Below are 23,644 nucleotides of genomic sequence, written 5' to 3'. Positions count from 1 at the left end.
CTCATGCTGGGGTTGGGAGACACTTATGGATCATCTACTGCTATCTCCCCTTTTCAAGATGGGCAAATTTAGGCCAAAGAGGGAAGTGATGTCCCCAGCTCCCAGAGAGTCAAGCTTTGCCTTCCTTCTTTTCTCCCTTTCCCCCTCCCTCTATCCTTCACATGCCTTGGGGCTAGCCTGGAGTTTAAGGTTAACCATGTTATGTCCAGAACCCAGAAGACTGGGCTAGGTGCGGTGGCTCATGCCTGTAATCCTAGCACTTCGGGAGGCTGAGGCGGGTGGATCACCTGAGGTCAGGAGTTCGAGACCAGCCTGCCCAACATGGTGAAATCCCATCTCTACTAAAAATGCAAAAAATTAGCTGGGCGTGGTGCTGGATGTCTGTAATCCCAGCTACTTGGGAGCCTGAGGCAGGAGAATCATTTGAACCCAGGAGACAGAGGTTACAGTGAACCCAGATTGTGCCACTGCCCTCCAGCCTGGGCAACAAGAGCCAAACCCTGTCTCAAAAAAAAAAAAAAAAAAAAAAAAAAAAAAAGAACCGAAAGAACCCAGAAGACCCTGACCCTCTTGACCTGCTTTGTCAGTCTCCAAATCTGTGGAAACACCACTGTTTGCATTTACTGAATCGTACCTGAGTTCCTCTCTGGGGCCTGCCCAATCTACTGCCAAATCTAGTGATTCTTCTTTGGCAGGACTTTCCAAATCACTCCATGCCTTCCTAATTTCTGCAGCCAACAGTCAAATTCAGGCACTCATTTCCTCTCCTCTGAGTTATTGGTACAGCTTTCTAACTATTCCCTACCACCAGTTTCTTTGTCCCCAGTCCCATCTCCACTACCACCCACCATAGAGCTGGAAGACTAACATCCCTAAAGTCAAGTCATCTTATGACTCTCTTGCTTGAAACCTGTCAATGGCTCCCTATAATGGAAAACAAAAGTCCAAACTCCTTGATCTGGCATTCACGGCCTGCTAGGAATTGGTCCTCACTTATTTATACAGCCTCATCTTCAACTATTCTTGATGTATCATATGCCCCAAACTTGACTTCTAGCATATTTCCAAATGTACCCCATATTCTCACCTTCGCGATTAATCTAATACTCAGCTTAAAGATTCCCCTGCCACATAACATATTAGAAATTCTCTCTCCTTCCTCCTTCTTAGCACTTAATTATAATTTTGGAGAGAAATATTTGATTCTTACATTCTTCCTACTCAGACTGTAAGTTTCTTGCCAGCATGAATAATCTGCTTAATCTCTGATTCAAGCAAAAGTCATGGTGACCATGCTGCGACTGGAGCAGTTGTGCAATGGAAAAATAATGCGAGTCAGATATGTAATTTTAAGTTTTCTAATAGCCTCATTTTAAAAATAAAAGATTCATGGAAAATTAAATGTAGTCCTTATTTTGACTTATATTAAACTATCATCTCGACATGTAATAATATTAAAATATTATTGAGATATTTTATATTCTTTTATATATTCTATTTTTCTTTTTATATAGAATATTTTATATTCTATTTTATATTCTTTGAAACCAGGTGTATTTTTCAAGTGGACAGCACATATTAACTTGGACTAGCCAAATTTCAAGTGCTCGATAACCCCATGTGGCTGGTGGCTACCACATTAGACAGTGAAGATCGGGAGTCTTTCTGCCAGGGCTCAAATCCTAGCTCTGTAACTTACAGCTGTGTGATCTGGACTAATTGCTTAACCCCTCTGTGCCTTATCGTGAATATCTTTAAAATGGCAACAATAATAGTACTTACCTCATAGGGTTACAGTGAAGATTAAATGAGAAAATGTGGCCATGTGCAGTGGCTCACACCTGTAATCTCAACATTTTGGGAGGCCTGGACAAGAAGATCGCTTGAGCCCAGGAGTTTGAGACCAGCCTGGGCAACATAGGGACACTCTGTCTCTACAAAAATTTTAAAAATTAGCTGGGTGTGGTGGCACACGCCTGTAGTCCCAGCTATTCAGGTGGCTGAGGTGGGAGGATCACTTGAGCCTGGAGTTCAAGGCTGCAGTGAGCAGTGATGCACTCCATCACGACAGAGGGATGACACTTGCCAAAAAAAAAAAAAAAAAAAAAAAAAAAAGAAAAGAAAAAGATGGTGGAGAGAGGGAAGAGAGAGAAAATGGGAGCTGAGAGCTTTGCATGTGGTTAGCATACAAGAAATTGTAGCCACTATTTTTAATATCATTATTTTTGAAGGTACCAAAAGGTCTAGAGACATCTATGGTTGGCAACTACTGCATGTTTATTGAATTGAAATGAATTCTGCTGAGTTCCCCAAATCACGGAGGGATTAAAGTGATATTTATGAAAAATTAGGCCAAAAGTGTGAGGCTTATTAAAGTACAAAATCACAATAAAATATATGTGTCTTTTCAATGTACTGAATTTCCTTTGCAGCCTCTCAGGTTCTCTCCATGTCTCTGTGGTCCCAGGGGAAAGGATTTGCTACCACTCAGATCACTGGTTCTCAACCTTGACTGCATATTGGAATCATCTGGGAAGTCTTTAAAGCTACTGCTGCCCAGATCTACTCCCTCACCATTCTGATTTAATTGGTCTTGATGAGACTGGGACATTGTTAGCTTTTTGTTTTGTTTTGTTTTTTGAGACAGAGTCTCACTCACTCTGTCGCCCAGGCTAGGGTGCAGTGGCACAATCTTGGCTCACTGCCTCCACCTCCCGGGTTTAAGCTATTCTCCTGCTTCAGCCTCCTGAGTAGCCGAGACTACAGGCATGCACCACCACACCCAGCTAATTTTTGTATTTTTTGGTAGAGACGGGATTTCATCACGTTGGCCAGGGTAGTCTCGAACTCATGACCTCCAGTGATCCACCCACCTAGGCCTCCCAAAGTGCTGGGATTACAGGTGTGAGCCACCACGCCCAGCCGGACATTGTTAGTTTTAAAAGCTCCCCAGAGGCCGGGCGCGGTGGCTCAAGCCTGTAATCCCAGCACTTTGGGAGGCCGAGACGGGTGGATCACGAGGTCAGGAGATCGAGACCATCCTGGCTAACACAGTGAAACCCCGTCTCTACTAAAAAATACAAAAAAACTAGCCGGGCGAGGTGGCGGGCGCCTGTAGTCCCAGCTACTCGGGAGGCTGAGGCAGGAGAATGGCCTGAACCCGGGAGGCGGAGCTTGCAGTGAGCTGAGATCCGGCCACTGCACTCCAGCAAGGGGGACAGAGTGAGACTCCGTCTCAAAAAAAAAAAAAAAAAAAAAAAAAAAAAAAGCTCCCCAGACAATTTCTCTCTCTCTCTCTCTCTCTCTCTCTCTCTCTGTCTCTCTCTCTCTTTCTCCTCCCCCTACTGGTATTTTTAATTGATGTATAATACTTGTACATGTTTATAGGGTGCAGTATGATATTTTCATACATGTATATAATGTATAATGATCAAGTCAGGCTAATTAGCATATCCATCACCTCAAACATTTATTATTTCTTTGTGTTGGGAGCATTCAAAGTCCACTCTGCAGCTATTTGAAAATATATGAAAATATATAAAATAAAATATAAGTTGTTTTAAATTATAGTTGAACTACAGTGCTATAGGACACTAGAATGTATTCCTCTTATCTAGCTGTAATTCTGTATCTGTTAACCAACCTCTTATCCCCCTTTCCCCGCTACCTTTCCCAGCATTCAGTGACAACTACTCTACTCTCTGCTTCTATGATATCAACTTCTTAAACTTCCACATATGAGTGATGACATGTGGTATTTATTTTTCAGTGCCTAGCTTATTTCACTTAACATAATGGCCTCCAGTTCCATCTATGTTGCTGCAAATGACATGATTTTATTCTATTTTATGAATGAGTAGTATTCTATTGTGTATTTATACCATATTTTCTTCCCTTAGTCAAGATTACATTTCTTGGCTATTGTGAATAATGCTGCAATAAACATGGGGGTGCAGATATCTCTTTGACATACTGATTTCCTCTCCTTTGGACACATACCCAGTAGTGGGATTGCTGGATCATACGATATTTCTATTTTTAGTTTTCTGAGGAATATTCATACTGTTTTCTACAATGGTTGCACTAATTTCCATTCCCACCAACAGTGTATAAGAATTTCCCTTTCTCAGGCTGGGCATGGTGGCTCATGCCTGTAATACTGGTACTTTGGGAGGCCAAGATTGGGGGATCACTTGAGGCCAGGAATTTGAGACCAGCCTGGCCAACATGGCAAAACCTCATTTCTACTGAAAATACAAAAATTTGCCAGGTGTGGTGGTACGCACCTGTAGTCCTAGCTACTCGGGAGGCTGAGGCAGGAGAATCGCTTGAACCAGGAGGTGGAGATTGCAGTGAGCCAATATCTCGCCATTGCACTCCGGCCTGGGCAACACAGTGAGACTCCGTCTCAAAAAAAAAAAAAGAAAGAAAGAAAGGAAAAAAAAGGAATCTCCCTTTCTCTGTGTACATGCCAGCATTTGTTATTTTTGTCTATTTTTGTGTTTTTAAAAATAACTTTATTGTAGATTCGGGGGTACATGTGCAGGTTCGGTACCTGGGTATATTACATGATGCTGAGATTTGGGGTGTGAATAATCCCGAAACCCAGGTAGTGAACATAGTACCCACAGTTAGTTTTTCAACCCTGTATCCCTCTCTCCTCCTTCTACTAGTCCCCAGTGTCTATTGTTGCCATCTTTTTGTCCATGATTACCCAATGTTTAGCTCCCATTTATACGTGAGGACACTTGGTATTTGGTTTTCTCTTCTTGCATTAATTCACTTAGGTCATTCTAACTGGAATGAGGTATCTAATTATGGTTTTGATTTACATTTCCCTGATGAATACGGATGTCGAGCATTTTTTTCATTTATCTATTGGCCATTTGTATGTCTTCAGAGATGTCTGTTCAGCTCACTTGCCCATTTTAATTGAATTATTTTTTTGCTATTGAGTTCATTGTATATTCTGATTATCAATCCCCTGTTGGCTGCATAGTTTGCAAATATTTCCTCCTATTATGCAGGTTGTCACTGTCACTTCACTCTGTTGATTGTTTCCTTTGCTGTGCAGAGCTTTTTAGTTTGGTATAGCTCTATTTGTCTGTCTGCTTTTGTTGCCTGTGCTTTTTTTTTTTTTTTTTTTTTTTTTTTAAATGGAGTTTTGCTCTTGTTGCCCAGGCTGGAGTGCAATGGTGCGATCTCAGCTCACTGCAACCTCCGCCTCCCAGGTTCAAGCGATTCTCCTGCCTCAGCCTCCCGAGTAAAAGAGATTACAGGCACATGCCACCACGCCCAGCTAATTTTTGTATTTTTGGTAGAGACAGGGTTTCACCATGTTGGCCAGCTGGTCTCAAACTCCTGATCTCAAGTGATCTGCCCGCCTCAGCCTCCCAAAATGTTGGGATTACAGGTGTGAGCCACCGCACCCAGCCTAGGACCATCTTGTTTCTGGGAAGTGGGTGCCCCTGTAAAGTGCTCTATGGATATGACTGTGCTTCCATGAATCCAGCTGGACCTTGGCAAGGCCACAAGGTTTACTTAGCCAATCCAATGGAAGTGGCTGGTGGCTGGCCAGATCTATCTGGTGGCCTTAGAGGTTTTCCCTTCTCTCTGTGGATATTAAGCAAACTTAGTGTGATCAATGACAGTGTTTGGATGAGAAATATATATTTTTAAAATCATGAATGGTTTTTCCTACAGGAAGAATAATTACATTGTAACCTGAAAAGCAAGGTAATAGGCAGCCATCCTTATGTGTTCAACAAGAATCTACAAAGTGCCTGTTTTGTATGCAGTGCTGTGTTCTGTGCTGTCTCTTTGCCCTAGCAGGTCCCTTTGCCAGGAATGGATGGCTGCCTCCTAATCTTGTCTTTCAAATCAAAGCTTAAATTTTCCCTCCTCAGTATTCCCGAATCTTAAGTGACCCACTCTCCATCACATTATCTGATTTTATCTTCTGCATAGTGCTTTTGAGTATCTGAAATTATCGTATTTGTTTTCTTTTTGTCTCACTCTTTTCCTCCCTCCCTCGCCCTCTCTTCTGCACTCCCTAGAATGGAAGCTCCAGGAAAGAAAACTGGTCTTATCTGCCTTGCTCATTTCTATATCCCAACGAGTAGCCACTCAATAAATATTCATTGAATAAATGAATGAGACACTTGGAAGACAGGAATCTCCAGTCAGGTCTTAAAACGACATAGCCATGGGTCAGAAGAGAAATCAGCTTTCCAGATAAGGAGAATAGGGTAGAAGACTTAATGACCTCCGTTTTCTGAGGGCCTGAGGGGAGCAGCCAGTGCATAGCCCAGGGGTTAGGTTAGGGAGCAATAAGTGCTGTCATCAGAGGCACAGTTCCTATGGAGGGGACTGTAAAGCATGGAAAACCACAGATGCTAAGATGAGGATGTACATGATCCAAAAAGTAGTTAAAAAAAATCAAGGGGGCCTGGTGTGGTGGCTCATGCCTGTAATCCCAGTACTTTGGGAGGCCAAAGTGGGTGAGTCACTTGAGGTCAGGAGTTCAAGACCAGCCTGGCCAACATGATGAAACCCCATCTCCACTAAAAATAAAATAAAATAAAAAGGTGGGTGTGGTGGCGGGTGCCTGTGGTCCCAGCTACTAGGGAGACTGAGGCAGGAGAATCGCTTGAACCTGGGAGGCGGAGGTTGCAGTGAGCCGAGATTGTGCCACTGCACTCCAGCCTGGGAGACAGAGACAGACTTCGGAAAACAAAACAAAACAAACAAACAAACAAAAAAACAGAGAGAGAAACAATGGTTTATTGAGTAGGAAAATAATGAGAAAAACTGTATTTAGAGTTTATCCTAAAAGAGTAACAAGAGTAAAATCCATTCATGTTCCTGAAGCACACTTGTTCCTCAAGTAAAACCTTGGAGAACACAACATAAAACAGTTAAGTGCCTTACCCCTTTCATTCTTCTCTTTCCCCTTCTGTAAAGCAGGAACAGAAACACCATTAACAATAATTATATGCTAACAGTTCTATTGTGAGGCACTAATTCATACAACATCATTATGAGGTAGGTGGTATTATTAGCTCTATTTTGCAGATCAAGCAACAGAGCCTCAGGGAGGAGGTTACATAAATCAAACCCAAATCTAGTCCAGAGTTTTATTAACCACCATCTATAACATGGAAGTTTCAAAGATAAAATCCCACTTGTAAATTTATTGGGAGAAGATGTCACCTTAAAAGAGACGAAGTACATAATGTTAGAATAGGAGATTTCTGGACACTAAAACCTGAGATGAAAACACTGTAGTTGTGCTCTGCTCTGACAGAAGGCAACCTAAGTGTATATGCAGCCCTGTGATGTGGTGTTAAGAGTGAAGGCTTTGAAAATGAGATCAACCTGAATTTGAGTCATGGCTCAACTAGTTTCTCGGAGTGTGATCTCGAACCTCTCTGAGCCTCAGCTGCCTCATCTATAAAATGAAGATGATACTAATACTGAGGTCATTAAGATATAGTGAAGATTAAATAAGCTAACATATGTAATCTGCCACTGTAGAGAACAGAATCAACAGCTTTACAATCAGACAAATCTAGATAAAATCCTAGCTCAACAGTTCAGTAGCCGTGTGACCTTGGGCAGGATGCTTTACCTTTCTGAGTACTGATTTCCTTATATGTAAAATGATAAAAATAACACAACTCATTCTTCCAACAAACATATATATAAAATATATGTAAAAATACATAATACACATGTAAAATATATATATATATAAAATATATATATATATAATTTAGAGACAGGATCTCTGTCACTCAGGCTGGGATGCAGCCTGATCATAGGTTACTGCAGCCTCGAACTCTTGGACTCAAGTGATCCTGCCACCTCAGTCACCCGAAGTGCTGGGATTATAGGCATAAGCCACTGCACCTGGCCCAACAAATATTTTTTCTGAGATCCTAGGCAAAAATACCTTCTAAATGCCTCTGTTGCTTTTCTAGGTTTTTGTTCACAACATTTGGTTTTCTCTTGTACATGGTTAATTTTGAGTGAGTGATGAACACTATATATGAACAATGCAAAAGATCATTTGAGGCCTAGAATGAAAGTGCCCTGCTCAGAGAGCATTTTTGCAAGTGACTAGAGTCCCTAGCAATCTGAAATTATCTTGATCCATTTCAATGACTGAGATTATCAGAAACTGGTCTTTAAATCCTGCAAGGGTCAATCTATTTCTGGTTTCCCATTATTCCTAGAGTTACAGCGTTTTGAAGTCCCAACCAAGAGTTGACTCGGGGGTGGAGTTGCCAGGCCCTACTGTCCTTGCTGAGCTCTGGACTGCAGATTTTGTACTCCCTTTCCCTTTGAAGCTATCATAGTACTGCTTGAATTCTCAGTCATTTAGATGTTTCTTCTGGAATCAAGAGAGGCCTTAGAGGAAAAGTTGTCCAAATGCCAGACTCACTTCTATGAGTTTCTGCCTTTTCTTAGACTTTTGAATCTCGATCCCCACGATTCTTCATTGCTTTGATACACTTACACACACACACACACACACACACACACACAATTTTCATAATTGTCTTCAATGAGAGGGTTGCCTAAATCCCTAGTCCACCAATACCAGAGTGGAAATGTTGCTAGAAACGTTTTTAAAATATTACCTCCTGTAATACTCACAAATGTGCTCAGCATCACACAGGAGAAAAGTGGAAGAGACAGCTATGGTAGCCCATTCTTTCTGATTCCAAAGTCTAAGTAAAAAAACAAACAAGGGCGATGTAGCAGCCTGCATGGTGTGCGGCTATAACTGGCGAATTAGTTTTTATTAGTTTCATTCCATCTCTAACATTTAATGCTAATTTAAGTATTAGAGGAAAAGGAAAAAAACTCTATAAGTGAGTTACGTGTTTGAGAAAGAAACACCTCAGAGAAGGGTGACTAACATATATAAATCTCAGCAAAAATAAGTTGTGGTAACTGACTTCTATACAGTGAAGAATGCCTCTATTCCCCCCTTGCCATCCTCATTGCCATTGCCTTAGTTGAGACCCTAATCATCTCTCTTCTGGATCTGTCTCTGTAAGTTCTCTTCTGCAAAAGAAAGTAACAATGCTCAATCTTCTTCAAATGATAATGGGGTCACCACTCTACTTAAAAGCCTTCAAAAAGACTCTAGGATTCCCCTTGACTTCACAGCCTCCTCCAGCTACCACCTTATTTCTTTGCTCCTTGTCACAGTAAAGTTTCTCAACAGAGTTGTCTCTGAACTGGCTATCTTCACTTCCTTGCTTCTCATTCTCTCTTAAACCCACCACATTCTGGCCTCTGTCCCTCAGCATTCCACAAAAACTTCTTTTTTTTTTTTTTTTAAAGTTTGAGGTCACCACAATCTTCATATTGTCAAACGCAGTGGACCCTTTTCATTCTCATCTTACTCTCAGTAGCATTCCACACTCCCTCTCTCTAGAAACACTAGCCTGGACTTTTTCTGACTTCTCCTCCTCTCTCCAACATCTGAAATTTGGTGTCTCAAGTCTTGGTTGTGAGAAACACTTCTCCATCTGCGTTCTCTCCTTATATGATCCCATCCTGTCCTACCTTGAAATACTACCTATATGCCGTTTCCCAAATTTACATCTTCAACCAGATCATTTCTCAGCTTCAGTCTCCTATGTCTGATGATCTGTTTGATATTTCCACTGGCATACCTCAAATTCAACATGTCAAAAATGAATCTTTGATTCCCACAATGCCCAATTTCTCTTACAGTTTTCCTCATCTCAGAAGATGTCATCTTTCCATTTCTACCATCATCCTAGTCCAAACTATCATCATTTCTTGCTTAGACTATACCAATGGCTTCCTAACGGTTCTCCCTGCTTTTATCTTTGCCTTCCTATAATACTTTCTCCATAGAGCAGTCATAATAAACCTGAAAGCCTCAATCAGAACATAGAACTACCCTTCTTAAATACTTCCTTCTATACACACAAAGGGCTTACATGTAGTAGAAGGAATAAAAATTATAAGATAGCCCTAGCATTGTTAAGGATTTGTGCATACGTCTTACTCTTCCTAACAAATGTATAGCTTCATAGATTCCACAGTGCCTTACACATTAGGAATCTGCAAACTTTTTCTGTAAAGGGTGGTATTTTAGGCTTTGAAGGCCATATTGTCTCTGTCACAACTACTTAACTTTGTTATTGTAGCACAAAAACAGCCATGGACAATAAATGAAGAGGCATGGATGTGTTCCTACAAAACTTTATTTACAATAACATGCAGCAGGCTGGATTTGGCTCACAGGTCATAATTTGTCAAGCCCTGTTCTAAGTGTCCCGAGTCTTGTGTGATTATATCAAAGAAAAATGGCTACTATGGCAGACATGAAGGTGCACCATTCAGATCTCCCTTCAAGGGAGAAACTAGTCAAGGAGTGCAATTATCTGACAGCCTCCAGTTGCAGGTTGCTTTAGGATCTGTCCAGTTTTTGAGCCAAGGCCATGTGCTTCCCAGGTAGTTCTCAGCCTATGACTGAGCATAGTGGTGGTACAATGGCTCACCATTCATGGCCAGCACAGGACAGTCTTTACACATGGGTGAGATTTGCACCAGAGCTCCCTACTTGGCTGGCTGAGGTTTTTTTCAGAGCTGTGCTGCAATGCGAGGCTATTCCTCCCCAATCCTCCTTTCTTCCCACTTTCCTTTGTCAGGGGTCAAACCTGCATCACAGTCTAAAGGCAAGTAATGTGTTGGTGGGCTGGACTTCAGTGGTAACAACAGTAGTGGTAAGAAATGGTCAGATTCTGGACAAACTCTATAGGTAGAGCCAACAGGATTTGCTGACAGAATGGGTTTTGGGTGTGAGTTAGAGAAAGGAGTTAGGGGCCGGGTGTGGCGGCGTGCACCTGTAGTCCCAGCTGAGGCAGGAGGATGACTTGAGCCTCAGAGGCAGAGGTTGCAGTGAGCTGAGATCGCACCACTGCACCCTAGCCTGGGCAACAGAACAAGACTCTCTCTCTCTCTCTCAAAAAAAAAGGGAGTTGCCGAAGATGATTCTGTTTAGTGTTTTCTGGTCCACTCATTTCTGCTCCTATTTTTCTTATTACCTGTCTTATATTTTCTTTAGTTTTATTCTGTTGTTCTGTCTCTGAATTCTTCATTTATACAGTTAATGAATCAATTTGGAAGCCTTTTCTCGTTTTATAAGCACTTAAGACTACACATTTCCCATGAGATAATTTGGCTGCATACCACTTTGTTGCATAGTACTTTCATTTTTATTCAGCTGTATTTTAAAATGTGTTACTTCTTCATTGACCCATGAGTTATTTAGAAGTACATTTTCAAACTTTCAAAGATGTTTTTCTCTAATTATTATTTTCTATTGGTTCCAGTTTATATGCACTGTGGTCAGAAAATGTGCTCTGATGAGATATATATATATATATTTTTAATGTTCAGACATGTTTTAAGGCCTGGTCTGTAGTCAAATTTTGTAAAAATGCTGTGTGGGCTTGTTGAGACTTCTGTAATGATTGGGATTATGTCCTACATATTCCATTAAATTAGGCTTGGTAATTGTGTTGTTTAAATCTATACCCTTGTCAAACTTTTATCTGTTCAATCTAAAAATAGAGAAAAGTGCTTAAAACTCCCACCATAATGTAGATTTGTCAATTTCTCCTGGTAGTTCTGTAAATTTTGCTCTCTATATTTTTGAAACTACGTTGTTAGGCAAATTCAAGTTTAGAACTGCTATATTCTTCTAGTGACTTGAACCTTTTATCATTACATAGTGACAACCTTCTTTATTTTTAGTAATGTTTTTTGCCTTCAGGTCTATTTTGCTTGTTGTGAATGCAGTTTCACCACCTTTCTTTTGGTTATTATTTGCCTGATATACCTTTCCCTGTTCTTTGACCTTCACCTTTTATGGGTCCTCATGTTTTAGATGTGTCTATTACAAAGAGATTACAAAGAGCATTTGCTTTTCTTCTCCCTTAACTTAATCATATAATATTTTAACATTAGTTGTTTCACATTTATTGTGATTTTAAAAAATGTATTTGATTTCCTTTCAGCCATTTTGTACATTCTATTCATCCCACTTTGTGGGTTTTTTTCTTTTCTTGCCTTTTTTAGATTTTAAAGATTGTTTTTTCTTGCTCCATTTTTTCCCTTTACAGATTTGGAAGTTAATTACTCTTTTATTTTCAGTAAACAATCCTTGGAATTCAAATTTAAAATAAAAATTTTAAATATTCATTGAAATAAAATTAAAATTTAATGTAATTTAGGATCTTGTATAAGCCCTTAGAATATTTTGACTGCAATCATGCCTTCTGGCTTAAATGCTCATTTTGAAGCATTTTATTGAAATATACATACAGAATATTGCACATTAGTGTACAGCTGACTTTCTGTAAGCAGACTACATTATTTAACTAACCAACAGCCATCTCAAGAAGTTGAAAATTACCAGTTCCCCAGAAGGGCCCCTCAAATACCCTTGTAGTCATTACAGGCATCCCAGACCCATAAAGGTAACCACTGTCCTAGTCCTAGCAACATAGTTTTAATTTTCTTTTAATACCATGTACTATGTACTCCTTTGTATTTGGTTTATTTTGCTCAACATCATGTTGGTGAGACAGATTTATATTGTTGGGTATAGTTGTAGATAATTCATGATCAAGATTGTATAGTATTCCATTGTGTGAATATACCCTGATTAGTCTATCCATGCACCTGTTGGTCATTTGATTAGTTTCCAGTTTGGGGATATCACAGTGTTGCTATAAATATTCTAGCATATGTCTTTTGGCAAACATACACCTTTCTGAGGTAGGAGACTGTCAGCCCTTATTTTCTGGTCCTGACAGGATGAAAAGAAAAAAACCATTAGAAACCAGCAGATGGTAACTAAAGTGATCCTGAGCTGCCCTCATTGCTCATTAGCACCATGACAGTTTACAAACACCATGGCAACAACCCAGAAGTTACCGTCTCTTTTTAGAAAGTTCTTTATAAGCCACCCCTCAATTTGCATTAACCCACCCCTTAATTTGCATGTAATTGAAAGTGGGAATAAGTGAGTATAAATACAGTCGCCAAGAGCCCATACATTGCTGACTGTGGGTGCACTGTCTACGATTTAGCCCTGCTCTGTGAGGAGCTGTGCTGTTTAACACAAGACTGTTGTCTAATAAACTGGGTTATCTTAAGGTATTAATTTGCTGAGCTATGGGAAATTTTGCTTTTAATGGTATAACCAGTGTCTTTTGGAGCTTCTTGGATTCATGCCTCAGAGGTTCAACTGTTGTCTCACTATTTTCTGCTCTCTCCTTTTAAAAATGCTGGGGATGATGGCTCTCTTTTTTAGCTTTTTTGTCAACTTCTGTGACTTTTTCTCCTCTTATTCTGACTTTTGTTGTGGCCTGATACTAAAATGTTTTGTCTTAAAGGTCTGTAAGAGCAGTGGTTTCCCTCAGTATTGCTTGATTCTATGCTTTTAATTTTTCCTAATATATAATTTTATTTTTGACTTTTAAGTATTGACTCTCATATTAAAAGACCTTAAAAGGGGTTAAGGTTTAATAAGTGCCTGCCCGCCTTCATTCCCGTTCAGCCCACAACATACATTTATTTATTTATGAGACAGAGTCTCACTCTGTCGCCCAGGCTGGAGTACAGTGGCACCATCTTGGCTCACTGCGACCTCCGCCTCCTGGGTTCAAGCGATTTTCCTGCCTCAGCCTCCCAAGTAGCTGGGATTACAGGTGCACACCACCATGCCTGGCTAATTTTTGTATTTTTAATAGAAGTGGGGTTTTGCCATGTTGGCCAGGCTGGTCTCGAACTCCTGACCTCAGGTGATCTGCCCTCCTCAGCCTCCCAAAGTGCTGGTATTACAGACATGAGCCCGCACACCCAGCCCTTAGGACGTTTTTAAATGGCCATACTCCCAGTGGAAATAAATCTTTATTTATTTTTATTTTTATTTTTTGAGATGGAGTCTCGCTCTGTTGCCCGGGCTGGAGAGCAGTGGTGTGATCTCAGCTCACTGCAACCTCTGCCTCCCAGGTTCAAGCAATTCTCCTGCCTCAGGCTCCCAAGTAGCTGAGACTACAGGCGCCCGCCACCATACCCGGCAAATTTTTTTGTATTTTCAGTAGAGATGGGGTTTTGCCATGTTGGCCAGGCTGTTCTTGAACTCCTGACCTCAAGTGATCCTCCCGCCTCATCCTCCTAAAGTGCTGGGATTACAGGCATGAGCCACCGCGCCCAGCCGGAAATAAATCTTTTAATAACTATCTTATTTAGACATATTCATACTACACTGATGACAAGGCAGTTTTCTAAATGTGCACGAGATAAATGGAATTAACACTGCTAAGCAAATGTGACATTTTTGTTGTACTGTGATCATAGATGAATCAACTAAGTAAAACAATTAATCACAAATCAGTGTTACCAGGCTCACTGAGAGACTATTTCTCCCTTGCAAGGCAGTTAGAAGCTCTAAATTTATAAGCTAATGAGTTTATTCTAGCTATAAGCAGACATAAGTATCTGAGTATGCAGAAAATGTGTGGGCAATTAAGCTCAAATGATGATCCCCTCATATATATTTTGGCACATTTTTATCATATGGGTGTTGTGCGGATATATAAAATGACATACATTAAAGATAAAATTTGGATAATATAATACTAAGATAACTAGTCTAGAATTTCAATACATGTCAATAAGATACTTAAGAATCACAAATTATCTTCATTTCATCAGTCTTTAAATAGCTTTGCTTTGTTTTGCAATGACTAGAACTTGTAACCTTAATAAGTATCATTATCATGACCAAAATCATTTGGAAAGGAAGAGGGATTTACAAAGCTTTCAGCAAGTATTCCCTTAAAAACAGGAGAAAATGAAGAGTGATGGTGTTAGGGTTTTTAAAGTAACCTATTTGAATTGAAATCTCCACCAAGCTCAGATTGACAAAGTTATTAATAATATCAAATTAACAAAGTTCTTTACACAGGCACAAGGAACCACAAGGATGTAAAAATGAAAACGTGGACTAGTGGGAAAGACAGACAACTAAACCTTCTTAACTGTAAGGCAGAATGACATACAAGCTGAATAAAGGTACATAAATATTTGAACAGTGCCTAGAAGCAGCAGCCTACATGTGGCCTGTGCCGGTCTATAATGAAGTTTTCACTGGTCTGTAGCAAAATGATCAATATAACAACGTAGAAAAGTTTCCATACAGCTTCTTTAGATTATGTCCTTCCTACTTTCTTGGCATTAAAATTAGCTTTCTTTTAATGAAATGTATATTGGTTCCCTCTTCTAGGAAACTGAAAACCTATGCAAAATAATGTAAGCTCTGTAGGCCGGGTGCGGTGGCTCACGTCTAATCCCAGCACTTTGGGGCCAAGGTGGGCGGATCACCTGAGGTCAGGAGTTTGAGACCAGCCTGGCCAACATGGCGAAACCCAGTCTCTACTAAAAATACAAAAATTAGCCAGGCTTGGTGGCAGGTGCCTATAATCCCAGCTACTTGGGAGGCTGAGGCAGGAGAATCACTTGAACCTGGGAGGTGGAGGTTGCAGTGAGCCGAGATCACGCCATTGCACTCCAGCCTGGGTGACAAGAGCAAAACTCTGTCTCCAAAAAGAAAAAAAAAAAGAGAAAAGAAAAGAATGTAAGCTGTGTGAAGGCAGAGACTGTATCTGTTTTTTGTTTACCACTTATCTCATGGTGCTTAACATAGTGCCTAGTAGACATTCAACAAATGTTGCTGAATAAATGAACAAGGAAGCAGCATATGAGTTTTCCTTTGCATGATGAAAAGGTTGCAAGAGGAAGTCATTTCATTGTATATTTTTAGTAAATGATGTACTAGTTACCTAGCACTGCATAACACATTACCCCAAAATTTAGCAGTTTAAAACAACACACATTATCTTGCAGTTTCTGTGGGTCAGGAATCACATACTACTTAGATTGGGTGTTTAGCTCAGATCTCACAAGGCTGCAGTCTTCTCAAGAATCCACTGGGAAGGATCCACGTTCTAGCTCACTCACGTGACTGTTGGCAGGATTCAATTCCTCACAAGCTGTTGGCCAGAGGCTTCCTCCATGATTCTTTGCTATGTGGCCCTCTCCACAGAGCATCTCATGGCATTGCAGCTTGCTTTATCACAGCCAGTGACTAAGAGGACAGAAGAGAATGCCAGCAAATGATTGCATAAGCAAGGCAACAGTTTTCTACACTACCTCACTTGTGCTGTATTTTATTGATCAGAAGCAAGTCACACAGCCCACACCCAAGGGAAGGGAATTATAAAGGGCACGAATTGCCACAATCATTAGAAGCCACATGAGAAGCTGCAGACCACAAACACTGAGTAGACTGGTTGGTTTGATTGTAGAGTAAATGAACAAATACACAAAGTAGATTGACGCCAGGCAAACAGTGGAGGCTCTTGAAATGTCCTAAGTTGTCTGAACTTTCTTCTGACCCTTGCTGCCACTCAAAGTGTGGGTCATGGATCACCAGCATTCATATCACCTGGATACTTGCTGGAAACACAGAATCTTGGGGTCCTACCACAGACTTACTGAATCAGAATCTGCATTTTAACAAGTACCTATGTGTATTAAGGTTTAAGGAGTATTGCTGTAGATCCTGAGAAGGAGAAAACAGCTTTGGTGATAAGATTGAACGTGAAGGTAAAGGAGGGGGAGGAATGAATCAAAGATGACTAAATTTTTTGAGGATACAAGATAAGAATTTGGTCTGATCAGGGCATTAGGAGGTCTACTGAAGAATATGACTCACCCTCAATTAGTGGCTTCCACACTTATTCTGCATTAAAATCACCTAAAGGCTTTTTAAAATGGTGCTCAGGGTCAAGCATGGTGGCTCATATCTGGAATCCCAGAATTTTGGGAAGCCGAGGCCAGAGGATCATTTGAGCCCAGGCGTTTGAGGCTAGGCTGGCCAATACAGTGAGGCACTGTCTCTAAAAAAAATAGAAAAATTAGCCAGGTATGGTGGCTTGCGCCTATAGTCCCAGCTACTCAGGGAGGCTGAAGTGGGAGTATTGCTTGGGCCCAGCAGATTGAGGCTGCAGTGAGCCATGATCATAGCACTGCACTCCTGTCTGGGTGACAGACTGTGACCCTATCTCAAAATAGAAGAATCAAATGGTGCTTAGCTCCTTAGAGAAATGGCTAATTCTAGGGCTGGGGCATCATGTAGCGCCAGAAAGTAAAGAACTGCTCAAAATACAAAAGGATGAGGGCAGGTCAAAGGGACACTGGAGCCAAGCTTTAAGAATTTCTAACATCCAAAGCTGGAAAAATTTGAGTAACAAAATGACAGTACTTGGTTACAACCCAAAGTATAAAATAAACATCCATTAACCTGTCCTGACATGAATGATTGAATAAATAAATAAGGGTCGGGCACGGTGGCTCACGCCTGCAATCCCAGCACTTTGGGAGGCTGAAGAGGGTGGATTACCTGAGGTCGGGAGTTAGAGACCAGCCTGGCCAACATGGTGAAACCCTATCTCTACTAAAAATACAAAAATTAGCCTGTTATGGTGGTGCATGCCTGTAATCCCAGCTACCTGGGAGGCTGAGGCAGGAGAATAGCTTGAACCCAGGAGGCAGAGGTTGCAGTGAGGCAAGATCATGCCACTGCACTTTATCTCGGGTAGGCAACAGAGCAAGACTCCGTCTCAAAAATAAAATGAAAATAAAAATAAATAAATAAGTAAGCAGAAGAAACAAATCTTTCATATGGAAGAATTCCAAATAATATATGTAGATATTCCATTCTTCAGGAAGTGGAGCCTCCCCTCCACTTTGAGTGTGGGCTGGACTGAATGACTTCCTTCTGGAGAACAGAATACAGAAAGCGAAAAATAGTAACATTACAATGAAGAAGTCTGGCAAACACTATCTTAGCCAGGTGATCAAAGTTAGCATGACTAGTGTTAAGCCATGTTGATAGTATATATCTTTGAGGTGAAGAGAATGGCACTTCATTTTTATGGTAATCTTCCTTAAGTCCCCAAATCCCAGTCTAACCATGAAAAGAACATCAGACAAACCCAAATTGAGGGGTGATATTCCACAAAATATCTGACCAATTCTCCTATAGGTCAAGATCACGAAAAGCAAGGAAAGGGCTGGGCATGGTGGCTCACACCTGTAATCCTAGCACTTTGGGAGGCTGAGGCGGGCAGATCACTTGAGGTCAGGAGTTTAAAACCAGCTTGGCCAACATGGTGAAACCCTGTCTCTACTGAAAATACAAAAAAGTTAGCTGGGCATGGTCGTGGGCACCTGTAATCCCAGCTACTTGGGAGGCTGAGGCAAGAGAATCACTTGAACCCGGGAGGCGGAGGTTGAAGTGAGCCGAGATCCTGCCATTGCACTCCAGCCTGGGCAACAGAGCAAGACTCCATCATCAGACCAGAGGAGGATAAGGAGACATGACAATTAAATGCAAAGGGGATCCTGAATTGGATTCTGGGATATAAAGAGGAGATTAATGCAAAAACTAGTGAAATCTTAAAAAAGTCTCTAGTTAACAGTAATGTACTAACATTAATTTCAAAGTTTTAGCAAATGTACTATAAGTACATTAATATATTAACATCTGGGTGAGAGGTATGCAGTTCATCTCAGTATTATCTGTAACAACTTTTCTTTAAATCTAAAATTACTCCAAAATAGAATGTTTATTATAAAACAATAAATACCCAGGCCTCACCTTTGAGATTCTAATTGAATTTGTCTGGGTGAGGGACAGGGAACATCAGGCACCAGTATTTCCAGTATTTTCTTTTTTTTCTTTTCCTTTTTTTTTTTTTGAGTCTTGCTCTTGCAGCCCAGGCTGGAGTGCAATGGCATGATCTTGGCCCACTGCAACCTCTGCCCCCCGGGTTCAAGTGATTCTGCTGCCTCAGCCTCACACGTAGCTGGGATTACAGGTGCCCGCCACCACGCCCAGCTAATTTTTTGTATTTTTAGTAGAGACAGGATTTCACCATGTTGGCCAGGCTGGTCTCGAACTCCTGACCTCAGGTGATCTGCCTGCCCCGGCCTCCCAAAGTGCTGGGATTACAGGAATGAGCCACTGTGCCTGGCCTGGCACCAGTATTTTCTAAAAGTTCCCGGATGATTCTGATGTTCATCCAAAGATACACTACTCTATACCAGTGTTTCTCAAACCTGAATATCCATCAGAATACTCTGGCAGGCTTGTTGAAACATGGATTGCTGGCCAGGTGCGGTGGCTCATGCCTGTAGTCCCAGCACTTTGGGAGGATGAGGCAGGCAGATCGCTTGAGCTCAGGAGTTCCAGACAAGCCTGGGCAGCATGGGGAAACCGTCTCTATGAAAACACAAAAATTAGCTGGGCATGGTGGCACACGCCTGTAGTCCTAGTTAGTTGGGAGGCTGAGGGGGGAGGACTGTTTGAGCCCAGGAGGTCGAGGCTGCAGTAAGCGGTGGTCGCCCCACTGCACTCCAGCCTGGGTGACAAAGTGAGACCCTGTCTCAAAAAACAAACAAAAAAACACAGATTGCTGAGCCCCTCCCCAAGAATGTCTTACTCAGTAGGTCTAGGTTGGGGCCTGAGTGTTTGTACCTCCTACAAATTGCCAGGTGATGCTGATTTTGATGGTCCACACACTGGAACCACTGTTCTATACCAAAATCTTAAGGTGGTTTCTCCCAATTTCTTGGTGTGAGTTGTACAAGTGTGCAAACCACTGTGAAAAGTAACAGCATGACATATGCAGTGTGATACACCTCCAGAGACTTGGATTCTAGCCCTTAATCTGTCATCAACCAGCCATGTGACCTGGATGAAGCACTTTACCTCTCTGGGCCTCACGTTTCTCATCTGCAAAATAAAGAGACTGATTTAATGACCATTAAATCAAAAAGCCTATATCTCATTCAAGTTTTCAGATTATCAACTAGCTCTGTTATCTCAGATTTGATAAGTGATTATGTGAAATCTAACCCGATATTTCTAAAACATTAGTGAAAGATTTCTCGAGTACATTTTGATTATAAAGCAATAAAAACTCTTTTAAATCAATAAGCCAGAGCTAATACATCCAAATTAATATCACGCCATTCTGTTACCCTGATACACCTAGTCCAATAATGCTGTCTTGCCCAAGATATTTCTGGATCTCTAGTATGTATCAACACCAGTTTTAAGGCCACACACACATAAAAACCAGTGTAATTACTTTAAAAATTATACCTCATTGACCAAATCCAGAAATTTCCAGCTTTCTCACTCCCATCAACCACCAGACAGCTTTCAAATGACCCTTGGTTATTTTCAAACACCAAAACTGCCCTAAACACACAGTGTTAGTCATTAGGGGGAAGGAAATTCACTTGAGAACTTGATAGAAGATACAAAACCCTCTGTAGAAAAACATATCAGCAAACAAATTGCCAATAATTTTGATCGCTAGACTCCAGGTTAGTAACTTCTGCCCTAGAAAGACAAAAGATTTACTACTACCAAGAAAATCCACACATGCAGAGGAGACTCAAAAGAAAGCTTCTGGAGCCAACTACTCTGAAGGGAAAAAACATATAATAGTAAAAGCACTGGATTGGGGGTAAGTCACATCAAGATTTAGATTTAGATTTGGCTCTGTCACTAACCAGTTTTGGGCAAAGAAGTAACTTTCCTCCTAGTGTAAGTTTTCTCATTTGCAGGGAGGGAGAAAAAGGGACTGAGCTGCATCAATAGTTCCTTGTGTTCACTGGATGAGCAGCATCACATAGGACCTGTTTTAAAAATGCAAATTCCCAAGCCCCACCCCAGACCTATTCAATCAGAATCTCTGGGGGTGGAGCTCGACCATCAGTGTTTTAACAAGCCCTCCTGGGGATTCTAATCCACTGCTCAAGTTCGAAAACCAAGACAGATGATCTCCAAAGTCCTTTCAAGTTCTCAAATTCTATAATTTATTTGAAAAGTATACTCTGGTAAGTCAAAATGCAAAAAAAAAAAAAAAAACCCAATAGTCTCTGTTATATGTTAAAAAATATTTAATTTCTAATAAATAAAAGGTTAGAAATGTCTATTTTTTCTTATATTCCCCATGGGATCCTTACTTTTTTTTTTATAAATAAATACTAAGTATTTGAATCTGTGACATGTGGGCCAATTTCAGCTAAAAAAAGAAAATTCTTAAGCGCAGAGGTGAAGTGGGACAGAAAATACCTGGCTCAGCTTATTTTGAACAGTTACTTTCCTGCCTGCTACTCAAATTATCCTGTGGCTTTAATAACAAAGTAGAGAGGAAAACAACTGGAATTTGTTTTTATCTAAGAATAATAGATACCTCTCTTTCAATTAAAATGTGCTCAAGACACTATCAGGACCTATCAAGTAATAGTAAAAATAACTATTCTACCTTGGTGCTAGCAAAATGCAGAATGATTTTGAAATTAACACAAATGGTTATAATTTTGATGATTCTGAAATGAACACAAATGGTTATGATTTTGATTTCAAATGAGTAGACCAGATATTTGATATTACAGAACTAATTTTATTTATAAATAAACAAGGTATATTAAATAAATAATAAATAAGGAGGTACGATGATGGTATCATAATTATATATAAAATGGGAAGGCCGGGTGTGGTGGCTCATGCTCATAATCCTGGCACTTTGGGAGGCCAAGGTAAGAAGATAACTTGAGCCCAGGAGTGCAAGATCAGCCTGGGCAACACAGGGACTCCATCTCTAAAAAAAATTAAAACAATTAGCCAGGCATGGTTGTGCACACCAGTGGTCCCAGAGGTCCCAGTACCTTGGGTGACTGAGGAAGAAGGATTGCTTGGGCCTGGGTCGAGGCTGCAGTGAACTGTGATTGCACCACTCTACTCTAGCCTGGGTGACAGAGTGAGGCCCTGTCTCCAAAAAAATAAAAGTATCCTTACCTTTTAAAAATCATATACTGACATATTAAAAAATGAAATATGCCACCTGGGGTTTGCTTTAGTATCACTGCGAGTTGAGGTAAGGTGAGTGGGTAGGTGGGAGTAAAAGACACAAGATTGTCTGTGAGAAGAGTTGAAGTAGATACGGGTATGTGTGGATTCATCTTACTGTTCTCTCTACTTGAAATTCTTTGTGCGTTTGTTTTTGGAGACAGAGTCTCGCCCTGTCACCTAGGTTGGAGTGCAGTGGCATGACCTTGGCTCACTGCAACCTCCGCCTCCCAGGTTGAAGCAATTCTCCTGCCTCAGCCTCCCGAGCAGCTGGGATTACAGTGCACGCCACCAGGTCCGGCTTTTTTTTTTTTTTTTTTTTTTTTGTATTTTCAGTAGCAGAGACAGGGTTTCTCTGTGTTGGCAGACTGGTCTCGAACTCCTGACCTTAAGTGATCTGCTCACCTTGGCCTCCCAAATTGCTGGGATTACAGGCGTGAGTCATCGCGCCCAGCCGAAATTCTTTATAACACAAAGTTGAAAATATATAAATCCAATCTAAATACATACTTTTAAGATAAAAAAGCATATAACAGGATCCTGGTAACCAAAGGAATAAACTAGAATGTTAAAATGTTTGCTCATTACAAAGAGAAGCAACATTGTACCTAAATCTAGTATCTTATCAACTTATTACTAAGAAACAAGGATACCATAATACAAACATCCCACTTACCATGAAATCCAAACTGATGGTGAGAGGGCAGAGGATTGTCTAACCCAAGTAACAGTGACTATGAAGTCTCTCACATCACACGAATTTAATAAAAAACACTTTGGGCCGGGCGCGGTGGCTCACTCCTGTAATCCCACCACTTTGGGAGGCCGAGGTGGGTGGATCACCTGAGGTCAGGAGCTCAAGAACAGCCTGGCCAACATGGTGAAACCCTGTCTCTACTAAAAATACAAAAATTAGCCAGGTGTGGTGGTGGATGCTTGTAGTTTCAGCTACTCGGGAGGCTGAGGCAGGAGAATCGCTTGAACCCAGGAGATGGAAGTTGTAGTGAGCGGAGATTGCACCACTGCACCCCAGCCTGGGCAACAGAATGAGACTCCATCACACTCCCCTGCACCCTCCCCTCCCCAACAAAAAAAGAAAAAACACTCTGAGGGGATGATTCCAAAATTCACATTTCTACTTATTTGTAAGCATAGTTTTAAACAACTGGAGTCTTCTAAAATGTATTCAGTTCTGTGTCCCAGCACTGTCATTTACAATTGCTTTTTTGTGCATCAAAGGACTAACTCACAGAGAAAGCTGCATGGCAGTACTCTGCAACAATAAAACCTGTGAAACTGGCCCAAACTTCTCACATTATTCAAACATTAAATCTTACTCATAGTCAAATGAAATGGTCACTGATAAATTTCTCCATTAAACTACCAAGTTCTCAAATTTGGTAGTAGCTTTAATGAAGCAGAAAGTGAAATACAGGCTGGGTACACTGGCTCACACCTATAATCCCAGAACTTTGAGAGGCCAAAGCAGGAGGATTGCTTGAGCCCAGGAGTTCGAGACCAGCCTAGGCAAAAAACACTTTTTGTAGAGACCTCATCTCTACAAAAAATTTAAAAATTAGCTGAGTGGGC

The sequence above is a fragment of the Macaca thibetana genome, chromosome X, assembly GCF_024542745.1.
Source record: "Macaca thibetana thibetana isolate TM-01 chromosome X, ASM2454274v1, whole genome shotgun sequence".
Classification (NCBI taxonomy): domain Eukaryota; kingdom Metazoa; phylum Chordata; class Mammalia; order Primates; family Cercopithecidae; genus Macaca; species Macaca thibetana.
The sequence above is the reverse complement of the archived record's forward strand: the minus strand, read 5'-3'. Positions refer to the sequence as shown.